The 14,734-nt window shown below is 54.6% G+C and overlaps 1 protein-coding gene across 5 annotated transcripts in view; it reads left to right on the top strand.

Annotated features, from left to right (window-relative positions):
• PWWP2B (PWWP domain containing 2B) overlaps nucleotides 1-14,427 on the top strand; it is a 49,649-nt gene extending 35,222 nt beyond the window's left edge. Inside the window, exons 3-4 of one of the 5 annotated variants that reach the window (XR_010389817.1) lie at nucleotides 10,828-10,990; nucleotides 11,093-14,427. The gene's annotated coding sequence lies outside the window, so the exon portion shown is untranslated. The remainder of the gene's footprint in view (nucleotides 1-10,827; nucleotides 10,991-11,092) is intronic. The other 4 variants (XR_010389818.1, XR_010389819.1, XR_010389820.1 and 1 more) reach the window with 4 other exon arrangements.
• Nucleotides 14,428-14,734: the final 307 nt, after the last annotated feature.

Below are 14,734 nucleotides of genomic sequence, written 5' to 3' on the forward strand. Positions count from 1 at the left end.
CACAAAACCTGCCCGGGGGGAAGCAAACTGCAGGCGTTGCTGTTAATCCGTGCGCGCGGTAAGTGGATAAGCCGAGGATCTGGCGGAGGATGGACCGGCCCGGCGGCAGGATGGCAGCGGCAGCTACGTCCAAAACCTGCACGTTTGCAGAGATGCATGAAAGTGCTGCAGGCTTAGGGGAAACTCGCAGATCTTGTTTTTTATACGGTCGTTTCCAGGTGTGTCTCGGCTAAAGCGCGTGCGTTTGCCGTTGAGGTTTCTCTTGGAGCCTGAAACCGAGCCTCGGGTTTCCCCACGGTGGGAACGGCCAGGTTGCCGCACGGGGATGCCGTAGGCTGAAGGACGTCACTTTGAGGGACATCAAATGAAGGAAAGCAAAAAAAGCCAGAGCAGCCAACACGTTCAGCAATGCAGAGGGTTTGAAATTGGAGTGTTTGCTTCCATTGATAATTTCCCCCCCAAGAGAGCATAACGTGTCGTTAAATAGCTTTATGGAACAAGTCTTTGGAAGAGCCGCACTGGAAATGCTCCTTTGACGGCTCCTCCGGAGGCTGCTGGGAGAGCCGGGACTGCCGGGAAGGCTGGAGCAGCCCCCGCTTCTCCTGCGCCTCTGAGCTGCAGCGGGAAAGCCGCCAGCTCAACACTTATTTCATCCAAAACAGGCGTGTTTTCCAGCCTGGCGTCGGCAACTTACCCGGCTTGCGTGTGATCGGCCGGGCAGGTGACCTCAGCCCTAGAAAGTTGTGAGCAAAGGCCATACTACTACTACTACTACTAAAAAGTATTAGCAAAGCTAAAAGTCTGTTTGGAAATGCTGACAGTCTTTTGCTTACTGCAAAGCATAAAGCAGAAGTTTTTAGAAATTGAGATGACTAGAGCTGGTTGAATTTTTTTCCCCATGAAATAGGTTTTTGCGATTGGGGTTTTTTGGAGAAATTTCATTTTGATGCATTTCTGTGCATTTTTTGACTTACTTCAGTGAAATTCCTAGTGGGAGGAATCAGACCGCTTGGATTTTGGGGCATGCTATTCCAGCCGCCGCTCTGACCAGCAGATACAGGACGGCGCGGTATTTCGGCTGCCCGCAGCACGACGTGTCCTGGCTGCACCGGGAGCTGCTGCCGCGTCTCCGAGCCCGCAGCGTCCCCGGGGCCGGCGAGATGGGAAAAACCGCCCGTCATTTCGGGTGCCCTCCCGGCTGCGCCAGGTGTGCTCAGGAAAGAGCTGAATCCCAGCGGAGGAAAACATGCAATATTGTATTTTTAGTGAAGTCGCTGGGTTTTGTTGCAAAAAAAAAGGAAGGAATTTGCTTTCTGCTTTTGTCTGCAGCCCATCCTACTCCCCGTGCAGCTGTAAAAGTTTGCAAACGGTATAGGGCAAATTATAGCTTGCTACGTCCAAAACTCGGAGATGTGGAAACCGCCGTTTGGGAAGGGAAGCTGGGGTGAAACCAAGGCAAACTGGAGGTTCTGGTCCGTGGCGGTGGTGCTGCTTTTCTCGGTTAGCAGGACGCGAGGAAGACGCACCGGAGGAAGGAACCTGCTGCTCCTTGACGCGACGCAGCCCGTTGCACCGGCCGCGTTCAGACGTGCGTGGGGCTGACGTGCTTTTTCTCCCCATTTATGGCATTCCTGAACGCTGCTGGAAAAACCCATCCTGTCTGAACTGATGACCGAGCTTTTTTCCCCCTATTTTGACGTTATCTCGCGTGATGCACGCCCAGGGAGGCTGCGGCTCGCAAAGCTCTTGAAATTTTTGTACATGCAAAGCAGGCTCGGGGACGCGGTCAGCTTTTCGGGACGGCTGGAGTCCGTCTGAGCCCTGCCCTGCTGCCGGGCTCGAAAAAACACAGGTAAAATCGTCCTGCCACCCGCACGCTCGACTCCCTGCAGCTATGTGACGCTTGCAGAGCCCATTGCAGAGCCACGTAATTGCTGCAGATTAGGACCAATGTCACGAAACTTTCGAAATTAAAAACCCGCTGGGCTGTGGGCTGGAAAAGCCCCTGCCAGATATGATGCTTCTTCGCCGCTTTGTGCAATAACCCGGGGAATGAGTCGCTGCCGATCCCCCCAGCTCCCTCGCTGGCTCTGCGGCAGGGTTAATAAAGCCAGTTAATTGTCTGGCCTCGCTTCTGCGAGGTGAAATCCAGTTTTTGGAAAGCTTTCGTGAAACCTGGCGGTTCCCAGAGCCGCAGGACTCGTAGGCCAAATTTCCAGATCCTGGCGATGGTGAAAAGGCCCCGGCAGAAGCAGCCGTGCTGCTATTGCTATAGCAGGGGCCGCGTTAGCAGGAACCAGATCCTTTGCAGCCCTGCGCTGCGTGCATTTACTTATTTATTAATTGACATAATTAGCCTGGGGTTTCCCCTGGAGCCCCAGCAGGCGGAAGCTTTGCCCCGCGCCACGGGCTCGCTTCGGTGCGTAATGACGTGTCCTGGGTTGTCCCGGCGTTAGAGGGGCTCAAAATCGCCAGAGGCCACCTAGAAATTGCGGGATTGACCCAGCGCTTAGGAGATGTAATCCAAGGGCTTGCATTGCTCCCGGGCTAATACTCGGTCTGCTTCCTCCTCCCTTCCTTCCTCTTCTTTCAATAAATCAGGTAAAATATTTTCAACAGCAAAAAGCTGTTCCAATCCCTATTTGTAGGTCCAGAGAACAAGGTAGCTGCGTGGACGGATCCCAAAGCTTTGCAATAGTCATTGCAGGAAAACCAGACTTTTAGGGAACTCACTCTTCAAAGCTGTTTCTCGTAGCTATTAAAAGAATATGGGAACGTTTCCCTTTGGCATGCCTGCATCCCTTCCACTGAGTTAGCGATTTCCTTTTTCTCTTTTGCCGATTAGGAAGGTCTCTTCTGGATGCTCTGCTTCGATGTCTCGGGGAGAGAAAAATCAAATTAGCAAATCTACAGGGAGGAATTAACACGGCACCGCTCGCCGTTTTGGGATTCGGGGATTAACCCGGAGGCGCCCGCTCCCTGTAGATGCAGCATCAGCGGGGCTCGGAGGCAGCATCGCTTTTGGAGCGAAGCACGACGCTCTGCACGCCGGGTCGTGTGACGCGGCTCGGGGACGCGGCCAGGCCCCGCCGCCGCGGAGGGGGCTTCAGAGCCCGCGTAGCGCCGCAGGGCCCCCGCCAAAACCGAGGGCTCTGAGGGACCTTGCTGGAGCTAGGACTCAAAAATTGCCTTCTGCAAATCCCGGCAGCAGAAGGCAGGAACAAGAAAAAAGACCCTAAATATTCTTACCCACCTCATTTAACAGGCATCGTCAAACCCATTTAACAGCACTTACCACGATGAAAAGCTACCGGTTTCCACCGTTATTAAAAAAACTGTGGTCGGTGTAGCTACATATTTTGCTACACAAATAGTTCCCACAAATAAAGGTGAGTAGTATTTACTGATACCCTGGGGTTTGCTCAGGGATAAAGTGTATGAGGTTTGGGGAAATGAAGACTTTTAAATGTAACAAGTCTTAGAAAAACTGAGAAAAAGTTTCTTGAATTAATTGACGGGTTGGTAGATGTAAGCCAATATATATTAACTGAACTGTTGCTCTCTGCTACAAGCTTTTATGCAGATCAGAAACTGTGGTCAGAAGCAATATCTGACCTGTACAACACCAAGGGATACATGATGTATCTGTGGCATCAGCTGTCGGTTTGGGTACTCAACCTAAAAGGGGACAAATTTTACCAATTTTTGTAACATAAATTGCGTCTGACTTGTAGAATCTAATTCTGCATGACACATATGAAAAAACGGTGAAGTATTTTCCACAACTGTATCTTAAAACCCTCCCAACGTGCTCCATAATGTCCATCTTTTCATTAAGGATGGACTGCTTTGGCTCTACGCTGTCTGTTGTTCATACGCTTTTTTGGTGATGAAACATATTACTTTAAGGAAAAAAGGAAAGGAAAGGCTGGATGTAAATCCCTCTTAAAAGCAAAACCAACCCTGCAACGAGGCCCTTCGTTACTAACGTGTCGGTGACCGTAGTGGGCCACGTGCCTCCCGCTGTGGCCTCCCGCGCTCACCGCCATGCGCGAGCGAGAGGGCAGTGCAGGGGCGTCCCTAGCTCGGCTCTGTGGCTCTCACGTGGTTTTGTGCACAATTCGGCAGGCGGGTGATGGTAAAGCAGAAATAGACTGAGCAGAAAGAGAGTCCCCACCAAATTCAGGACTTCTGAGACCTTTCAGTACGAACATGCCGCAGCTCTGCGGAGGGATGCCGTGAAGGGTGTTTGCAGCTGTAGTTGCTTTGGGGCTTGGGGACGGGACGTTTTTGTGAGCGGGTCGGCTCTCCTGGCGTGCACGAGCAGCAATGGTTGCCTTTCCGCAGGGCTGCGAGGAGCGACCGGCGTGGGAGCGCCGAGTTCAGCTGCTAACGCCCGTAAATGGCTTCGTCAGGGCAAATTCCGACTCCTTTTCCCCAAGCGCAAGCGCGGCACCGGCACAGCCGTGTCCACCGCGGGATCAGACCTATTTCTGCGCGCGGGTGAGGCCCGAGGCTGCAGGGAGCAGACCCACGGCTGCTGCAGGCTTTCACGGGAAGGGCCCGATGCCGGATCAAATAACGCGTGATGCTTCTACCCGGCAAAACGGGGCGAATGCGATCCCTCCGGGGCCGCCGGGAAGCTTCAGAGACAGACACAAACCATCCAAATACCTTCCCAGAGGAGACCGAAACTGGGAAGAGCCGGGCACTGCCGTGTGCAGCACGAGCACCGCAGACAAGCCGGGCACTTCCAGGTGTCCTTGGGACACGGCGGTTACAACGGAGACCTAAAAACGACGAGCTGCATGTGCTTGGTGGTGCCTAAGAGCAGAGGAAAGGGGGTAGGAAGCAAAAGAAGTAAGGACAGTTCCCTAAACCTTGGTGCCCGAGTCCCCCACGCTCAGATTTTCCGTTCGCTCGCCCTTCTGTGCAAGTGCGTCTTTCCACAGCAGATACCGGCGTAGTTCGAAGCAGGCTGAGTTCTCTTAACGTGCCCTGCTCGAGGCTGAAACCCGTCTGTCCGTCCCGAAAACGTCACGTTCGTGAATCAGCCCCCCAGGCCGAGGATGTTTCCCGAGCGTCCTGGTGCGGGGCCAAGCTTCCCGCGTCCTGCTTGGCAGCAAGGCTTAAAATGTGCTCGTCACATCTGGAGGTTTTGCACCGCGCCAGGAGGGCTTGAAACGTGTCCCCCGGTGGATCCGAATGGAGAGACGGGCAGCTTTGACCAATGCAGATGTATTTCTCCATCTATGAAAAGACCCCACCTTTGCGGGGCGCGAGCCGAGCCCGGGGCGTGTTTGGGGTTAGGAGCGGCTGTATTGGGTGCGATGCTGGCGGAGGGGAACCCCCGTGCTCCCGTTTCACGGTGCCGTGATCCTGCCGTACCAAGGACACAGCCCAAACGTGCTCCGGTGTCAAGCACAGCAGCGCCCCGGGTCCTGGCCGGGGCCCGCGAGCCTTTGAGGTGACAAATATGGGCAGATCTGTGCTCTGCGGCAAAGCGTCTTTCTGGGGAAAGAGCGAGAGGAAACGTGGAGGCAGTGACCGCGACCTGCAGAGCCGGAGATGAATCACGGCGGCGGGGAGAGGAGCTTCAGCCGCTGCAACCCCGGGGCAGCGCGCGGGGCGCTCGGTCCGGCCGGGCGCTTGCGGCGGGGACGTCAGCACGGGCTGCGGCCATCAAGGTGTTAAAGAAGTACTTTTAGATTGACTATGTTCCCCCCCGAAAAATGCAAATTTCCTCCCTTGCTGAGGACAGCTAACGAGTGCTGCTCAGCAGCTCCCCTTGTCATTAGCTCCTTAATGAATATTTATGAGTGGCTGCTTGAAAGCAGGGAAGCTTGGGCTGCGCGGACCGATATCGCATATTGATCCTCTTCTAAATTAAGAGAATGGCAATGAAAATAGCTACCAACCCCCTAAGTCCTTGTTTTTTAATTATGGTGGTTGATGAGCGATGCAGACCCTGCCGCCCCGGCGGTGCACGGACGGCGCTGGCCCATGGGGCTGCCGGGGGGGGGGACGGCTGCCGGCCCCGCGCTGCTGCCGGGCAGGAGCTGCGTCACTCCCCGACGCGGCGCTCGCTGTTGAGCAATGATGCTTGCGGCCGTTTCCCGTTTATCCGGTGACGGACGATGAGAGTCAGGCTGCAGGCGTCCGGGGGGTTGCTTTAGGGTTATTTTTAAGCAAAAAAAAAAGGAATTTGCAAAACGGAGAGGGATGGGGGGTACCAGCTCCATCCCCAGTGCGTCAGGATTGCTTCAAGCCCGGCCACCACGGTCACCATGGGTAGAGGAGCTCATCCCAGGGGTGTTGGCTTCTTTGCTCTAATAACTTAGAAAAAAACCCCCTTTTTTTATTTATTTAAGTGATCCGTAAGTGCTGGAAGCTGCCGGTTTTGGTGCTCACCATGGGAGAGGCTGGGAGGGGAGCGGGGGGGAGGGAAGGGCTGGCAGGCTGCGGGGTGGGAAGATGAGCAGAAAGCCTCTGCCAGGAGGCAGTGAGGAGGGCGCTTCACCCTGCGGTGAGCGGTTCGTTAAGCTTCGTAAGGGGCACACGCAGCTGAGCTGTCTGCGGGGTATTTTAAATACATAATTCTTCGCGGTACCAGCTTTACAGCAGGCAACTGTTGGGCACACAGACCTCTCCCAGCGTGTCCTTCACTGCTTTCCCCATCCCTTCCCAAACCAGCTGGGATCAGAAACACAGGACAACAGGAACAGGCTCGAGCCTATTTGCTCCAGGGTTTTTTTCACTCACACAGACATGTAAATGCACCAATCTGCCATTTGCAAACAAGTGCATCGCCGCTTAGAGTCACTGGCGGTTATTAACCTCCAGGTTCAGATGTCCCCGATGGACACAAATCACCTTCGCGGTAGGAACTGATTAGAAATGACACAGTCATTCGTGGTTGTGAATATTCATCCGAACTGCAGATTGCAATTTGATAGCATCCATCCATATTTCCTTGCGATTTACATTTTTTAAAGAGGACTTTGGGGAAGAGAGCTGGGAAACGGCTGCTCTCCAGGCGCAGAGCAGCACACGTGGGCATGAACACGGCTTGTTGCTTCTTGTTTAGCTGTTATATGTTCAGTGCTAAAGCTGGCTGAAACATTTCTCCCTGGAGTTGTTTCAGCTGCAGGGTAGAGCTTTCACCAAACTGTACTTCTGAAGTGGTGTTTTGGAAGGAAAGATTCCAGATTAGTATTTCACTTTGGTATTTCAGAATGGCTCATTTAGCTACTGCTGAGCTCAAATCTTATGAAACCATTCAGTGACTCAACTTCTCACCATAATTTTGGATGAAATCGGATGTCCATAGAATAGAATTTCCCATGGAAAATTCCTTTCTCTGTCCAGCTTAATTCATTCTTTGTCCTGTGCTAGCTGGTGCCAGGAGCTGGTCCCTACACGCCGGAGGAGCAAACAGTAGTGACTCTCCCAGGGCAGAGGCAGCCGCAAAGCGGAGGCAGAGGCTGCAAAAACGCAAGGCTGCTGTCACGTCGCTTTTGCCGCTGCATCGCCCCCAGTGAATCCCCAGCTGATACACGTCTCTCACCCAAGAGAGGACTCGTTTTATCCAGCTGGGGGATTTGAGTGAGATGCATAGGCACCTACCCTTCGCTTACTGCGGCGGAGGCGTTTCCAGGCACATCAAAGCCATTTTTTGAGGCATTTCTGTGTTCGGCAGCAACGGAGGAAGCTGGAGGGACTAGGTCAGGCTCACAGGTTAAGTGCTGATCAAAGCCTGTGATTTTGAGCTAAGCAGTCTGACAGAACAATACATGGGAGAAGGAGGTATAAAATACAAGCTTCTCAGCTACCTGTGCCCTGCTCAGTGGGTCCAACACCAGGTCTGAGCTCTCAGCAGTTTGCTAATCCTCAGATACTGCAAATAATAGCAACAACTAGCATAAATAAAGGCAAGATCTTCCTGCTGCCTTCCTTCCTGAATAGTTAAGTATAAATACCCATAGGATTGATCTACAAAACGATTCATGAGCAGAAAAAGGAGTATATTTGCAGCTCCATTGATTTGCAATGCATAATCCGACCAGCTGTGTTCAGATAGGGAATTGCTAAAATAACTCTGCAAGAAGGATTTTTTTTTTTCCTTAGGAAGTTTGTATTAGCTCTGCCTATCACCCTGTCTGAGAGGATATTAGCAAACTTGTTAAAATTAGCAATGCAAATGGCAGCTAGGGATTGTATGTTAAATGGCCTAGGCTTAACATTGCAAAGGGGAGAAGAGTGGCAGCTGTAGCTGCATTAGCTAAAATAATAATTAGTAGCACTTGCAGCAATAAAAATGATTAACAGATCTTGGCCACACACCTGAGGTGTGGGTGCAGGGCTGGGTGTATCTCTCTTCTCTGCAAAGATGGGAGAGTGGGCGTGAGGGGGGATGAATGGGCGTGAGGGGGCAGGCATGAATGGGCATGAGGGGGCATGAATGGGCGTGAGGGGGCAGGCATGAATGGGCATGAGGGGACATGAGTGGGCGGGCATGAATGGGCGTGAGTGGGCATGAATGGGTGTCGGGGGCTGCCTTTACTCTTGCACCCCCAAACCCAGCCCTGCAGGACGAGGGGGTGTAAGAGGAGATAAGAGATGAGATGCAATCCGGCAAGGCTGGCAGGCATGAGGAGCAGGGCAGGGAGGTTAAATTAAAAGCTGAGGAGAGAGAAGCAGTGGGGGTTTATGGAGGGGGTGAGATAGTTATGGGCAGTTTGGAGGCGGTGGCTGCCTCCGGTGATGCTGGGCACGATGGCGCAGGCGCTGCACGGCCACCCAGCACGCCGCCGCGTTACGCCAGGTTGGCCTCGGTATAAATGAGATCGCGTCAGGGATTAAGCGAATTCCTTGCTTGCCTCATTCCTCAACCCTGAGCTATCACAGCCTGCAGAAGCCTCCCTGCTTTTCCTCGGTCGTGGGCTGATTTACGTTGGTATTTGCTCAGGGAGTGCTAAGGCTGCCCGGAAAGGCGAGGTCCCTGCTCCAGAACCGGCCGGGCAGGGTGGCGTTTCGTAGCCCGGGGAAGAGCGGTTTACGGCTGCGTGCGCACAAGGTGCACGGGCAGGGGGAGCGCCAGGTCTGCACACAGGCAGCTGTGCAGAGCTGGCGATGCCATTTATGTCCATTATCCACAGTTTGCAGCTTGCGGAGGGTATGTTGCTGAGAGGCACCGTATCTCCACTTGTGCAAATGCCATGCAGGGTCCTACAGCGTCCAACCCCCGCTCCGGTCTGTGCAATTTGCAGTAACGTCTGTGCTGCGCCGCGGGGGGAGTGGACCGCTACGGACGTGGGAGCCGGCACCGGCGCGGCAGGAGGGCGGGCGTGCGGCTTTGTCTGTGCCTGCCGTGTTTGCTGGCTGCAGGGGAGGCCCGTTTCCTGCGTTACGGGCGAGGAGGATTTCCTTGTTGAGATGTCACCGCCGGGAGCACCTGCGTAGTATTTACTGTAGCTTTGCTGTGCTTTTAACTCTTGGGTGGCTCTTTTGACTTTTGGTGTTCAAGCAGGAGCTGGCCCAAACTTCCCACTCTCCATCCATCGCGCAGCGCTCAAACCGAAGCACGGTTTGGAGGGCCAACGAGGTTACGGTCACACGTCTATGCTCTTGTTTTCTAGTCCCTTGACTGTCCAGGCTCTGTCGGAAATGACAAAGTCTGTTCTTGAGGGAAGGTCTGCTCTTGACGTGTTTGCACCCATCCGAGAAACACCGCGGTATCTGAGAGGCTCTTCTGAGCTTTGAGATAGTGCTGTCTGAGATCATCCACATAAAGGAGGGATCTAGTTTGAACATTTGGATTTATGGGTGAAGGTCTGAACCTCTACAGATGTAATTTGCTGGCTCTGCCACCCCAGGGCCCCCGCGAGTGGTGACCTCCAGCTCTTCTGCCCCAGGGAACTGTCACCACCGGTTTGTCACCGCTCTTCGCGGGGACGGCTGGCTTGGAGGAAGCCCGTGCTTCGGGCTCGCTGCCGGAGGGGCCTCGTGGTGGACCACGCGTGGACCTGCCCTGCCGGGCGCGCGGCCGGCCGAGACGCGGCTACACCGCTGCTGCCCGCGACCGCGGGGCTCTCCCGGCTTAAGCTTTGGGGTTTTAGGCTTTATAAATGTGCCCAGTCTGCTTCAATGTTAACTTCACACCGAGTAAAAACCAGGCTTAAAAAAAAACCCTCTGTATTTGTGCACCTAACTTTTCATGTTTGTCTCTTTGACTATGCACATGCAAGATACCAAAACATGAAGATCTGCAGCACGCGTTGCTCTTGCACGTGACTGTCCGCAGGTCAGAAGCAGGAGCCGCTCGCGTGCCTGTCTGTGCAGGTACGGGCGCGCAGGCCGAGCCCGAGCTGCCTGCAAAGCCCCGGCCGTGCGTGCGTTCTCGTCACATCGCCGCTCTCTTTGTGCGTGCTCAGGACTTGAGAAATAAGCTATGACATTTTTTTAAAAAAACAAAATTAAACAGAAATCAAAGAAGAGATTACTGATTAAAAAGGCACGAGCAGAGGCAGAGGAGCAGCTGTCAGGCCAGACAATGCATGTTGCACAAAAGAAAGGACAGATCTGCCAAAAATAATGCCCAGAAAGCTAAAGCTGCGTTGCTGCTAGATGGGGCAGAGCAGAACTGTGTTTTCTAAAGCAAAAGTATAAACTGTTTGGAAACACCCAATATTTAAAAAGAGAAGGTGCAAATCCCATTTTACTGAGCTGTTTGAACACACTGCATTTGAGTCCTAGGTTTCCCGTGCAAAACGGCTGCACGCTCGTGTGTGCTGCAGGACCACATTTTTGTACTGTTTATTTACTCAGGAAAAGGTGCCCCTGTCTTCGGAGATGCTGAGCTGCCTCGCTGCCTCGCCGCCCTGGACCTCGTGTTTCCCAGAACAGCGTTTTCGCCTTGCAAACAGCAGTTCCTTAAGGAGCTGTAACGAAGGGGACGCCCGGAGCGACAGCGGGACGAAGCCCCGCGCAGGTAAGGCCGCCTTGCTGGCCGACCCGCGCCGCAGCGAGGAGCGGGGCAGCGGGGGGGGCCGGGGGCGAGGGCTGGCGAGGCCGTTTTCCTCTCGTTTCTCAGAGCAGCCAGCGTGAGCGGAGCCGAGCAGCGTGGACACCGGCCGGCAGCACGGACACCAGCCTGCAGCCCTGCTGCCTGGTGACACATGGCCAGCAAGCAGAGCCGGGGTGGCAATGGTGAAATAAGGGTTAAAAAAGATGCTTCCAGGCCCTGGGGGAACAGGGAGAACGTGCTTTTCCGTATTCCACATAGAAAGCAAGCTGGAAAAAACATGGAGCTGAGGTATTCCTTGGGTATCCGCCGTGCCCAAGCGCTCCGGAGCGGGGCCATCCCATCCCGTGCCGTTACGTGCATGGGGACGAGCCTTGCTGCGAGGATGGACGCTCGCTTTGGCATGCGGTTCACCGGCGCGTTGGACCCATGGTGTGCAGAGCACGGCTGAATCCACGCGCTCCAGTGCTAAGAGCATCCAGAAGACTGAACTGCGGGAGGTCACGCTGCTCTCAGAGTCTCCTTTTCCTGTCATTGTGTTGACTGAATGATAACATTAATAAAAATCCCCAAAGTGCAAGGTGCAGGAGCTGCATGTTCTGCAAAGCCTCCCCGGGAAAATCGCCTTTTGCTTTCAGCGAGGAGATGGGGGAACTGAACAGCTCTTACACTGGTTTAAGGCTGTGAGGGAGACCTTATGTGGCCTGTTTCTGGCTCAGAAATAGCAAAGGCTTCCCGAGAGCCATCCCAGGGCGTCCCAGCAATTGAGGGCGTCCCTGAAAGCCAGGCTCAGAGTCGAGTTGTGAAGAGTGCCTGTGTCGTGTGACTTGGATGAAGTGCTCTCACCCGTGAGCTCTCCCGCAGAGGAACTTGCCTCTGGCTGGCTTGGTTTTTAACACACTGAGCTTTCATGTGAATGGCTGCACTCATTTCTGAAAATTTCCTAATAAAATTAAAACTATTTTCAAAAAAAAAAAAAAAAGAGCAAAGAGGAAGGATACTGGGATCTACACAGGACACAGGGATCTACACAGGCAGGCTTTGATATGGATGCTAGTAGCTTTGGCAAATAAGTTCACCACGTTTTGCTTTACATTTCTAGGGTTACTGTTTTTTCCCTGAAGACCGAATTCAGCTATTGTTATTCTTTTCCAAAGTTCCCGCAGAACAATCCCAGCGCTTCTCGGTGCCACCGTTTGCCCTCGGCTCCCCGGGGACAAGCAGGATCCCCGCGGCCTCCTGGCCCTTATCCCACTCTCTTGCCCTGCGTTTCAGAGCCGAAACCCGCGGACGAGCCCAAACCCGCGGCGCAGCCTCCGCACTCGCCTCCAGCGAGCCACAGCCCAGGTCGCCGAGCGTCGGTGATGGGCGCGCACTGCCCCGGTGCACGGCCCTACGCGCGGGCGAGCAGCGTGAATCACGTAACTGCGCTGAAGGGAAGGCTGCCTGTTGCAGGAATTTCATCACAAGCAGAAGAAGCAATAGAGGAAAATATCACCCTACTAAACTCACTGCCATCCTCGTCGGGCGGGGATCGGGGGGTTAAGCATCAGGGCTAAAGCCTGGGTGGGCACATACGTCCCGGGAGGCCCAAGCTGGGAGCACCTCGAAGCGGCTGCTCTACCAAGAAACCTCCTTGGAGATGAGCTGCGAGAGGTTGATGGTCTGAAACCTTCCCTGTGCTCAAGAAATTTACTGTTCTGCGAGCGCTTGGCTCCTCCCGAGGTGCTCGTAAAACGCCTCAAACCCGCAGGCAAAGTGCCCCCGGCAGCTGATGTGCCACCAAATACCCCGGCCTGAGAGCTGCTTCGTTTGCCGTGGTTCCCGCGCCAGCCCGGGTGGAAGCGCACGGCCGGTCCAGACGCACCTGGCCTACGGGCAGCCTGTGATCCTTATCCTGGAGCCTTTCCTCCCGCAAATCCCGGGATAAGCACAAGGGAAGGATTTAAGCACGAAGCTAATACCCTGTGCAATGGTCCCTGATGGGAGCTGGCGGGGTGGAGGCGGGAGGCCGACGGCAGGGTCTGGTCCCTGCCTGGATGAGCCCCGGCTGCGGCTGGGGTGATGGAGCGGTGCCCCTGCTCCATCCCAGCCGAGGAGGCTCCATCCCGGCCGAGGAGGCTCCATCCCAGCCGAGGTGGCTCCATCCCGGCCGAGGTGGCTCCATCCTGGCCGAGGGGGCTCCATCCCGGCCGAGGAGGCTCCATCCCGGCCGAGGAGGCTCCATCCCGGCCGAGGTGGCTCCATCCCGGCCGAGGAGGCTCCCAGGAGGGGCACAGAGCAGGGGACAGCCAGCAGCTGTGCAGACCCACGCGGGATTTTCTGTAAAATGGGTCTGGGAGGAGAATCCAGTGCAAAAGCCAGGAGGCCGTTTGGAGCGCTGGATCACGTGCACAAAGCGTTTGGGTGGTTTTGAGGCGTAAGCCAGACTTTGGGGGGAGCAGCGCTGCCAGTGACACCCCACGGAGGGTGGTCAGTCGCCGTGGCTGTTGTTTCCAGCCAAACCCCTGGAGAACCACCATCTGGGACGTCCCCCGGAGCAGCCGGGGTGCCACGAGCTGGGGACACACGTGGGCCTTGGCCGGTCCTCGGTCTTGTACCGCACCAGCACCGTTAACATCATCATTTTTTTAACCCTGTCCAGTGTTTCCACCTCCATCCCACCAACGCCGACGGCGCCGCGGGCAAAGCTTTTGCTCCGTCGGACGAGACTTTCTGTTGCACTGGGTCGTTTTCCGTCCGTCGCCGCTTTGGGGCTGATGTTGCTGCTCTGGTGCACCGGGACGAACCGCGTCCACGCAGACGAAGCCTGCACGAGCTCTGCGGCAGCCTGGTGCATTAACGCACTAATTAGCAACCGTTATAAAGCCTTTTTATGGGATGCTGAGTAATAACATCGCCTGCTCTAAAAATACACCGGGAAGGTAAGGAGGCTCAAAAACCCGAGTGCCAAAGAAGCAATTTTAATTTCCTAGCGCATTTTGCGCCATTGATTGACGAAAGCCGTGTGCCAGGGCGATGGTCAAGCCATTAGATCGCAGAGCGAAGCTGAAATTTCAAATTAGGTAACGTTCCCCCAAATGGCTCTTCCGTATTTGCAGCGCAACCTGTGCTGGCTGCTTTTCGTATTTCGCGTGTGGCGTTTCAATGCACGTGCAGAATGGAGCCAGTTTTCACAGCAGCTTCTCCCTGGGTCTCATTTCTCCGCCGATGAAACAAGGACATTCCCGTGCCGCTGCCGGGCTCGCGGGAACGCGCGTCCCACGCCGCTGGGAAGCCGGTACCTGACTGAGGGACGGGCGTACTGAGCTGCAGGAAGGGGCAAAACTGGGATGGGAAGGGATCTGGGCTTTTTTAACAGCTGATCGTGTTGTTTTGCTAATATAAATACTTTATTTTTCCACCTCTTTCTTGATATTTTTTGCTGCTAGGAGTTTATGGTGAATAAATCTATTTTTGAGGAAGCTGCTGAGGCTGCAGCGTGTCCTGTCACCCCTGGTACAAAACCTTGCTTTTCGGCTTCAGAGATCTTCAGGATTTAAAAACACTCGTGTACCCTTAAACCGTGGTGCCCAAGCGCAGGGACGGGAGCGGAGCTGAGCAATCGCTGCTACGTGAACGTCAGCCTCAGCGGCGGGGCTGGTTGCGCGGCCTGCCTTGCAAATTGCGGGTATCAGCTTAAATTGCTGCGTGCACTCTGCCGCAGGGCGA

Source organism: Dromaius novaehollandiae, chromosome 6 (genome assembly GCF_036370855.1).
Source record: "Dromaius novaehollandiae isolate bDroNov1 chromosome 6, bDroNov1.hap1, whole genome shotgun sequence".
Classification (NCBI taxonomy): Eukaryota; Metazoa; Chordata; class Aves; order Casuariiformes; family Dromaiidae; genus Dromaius; species Dromaius novaehollandiae.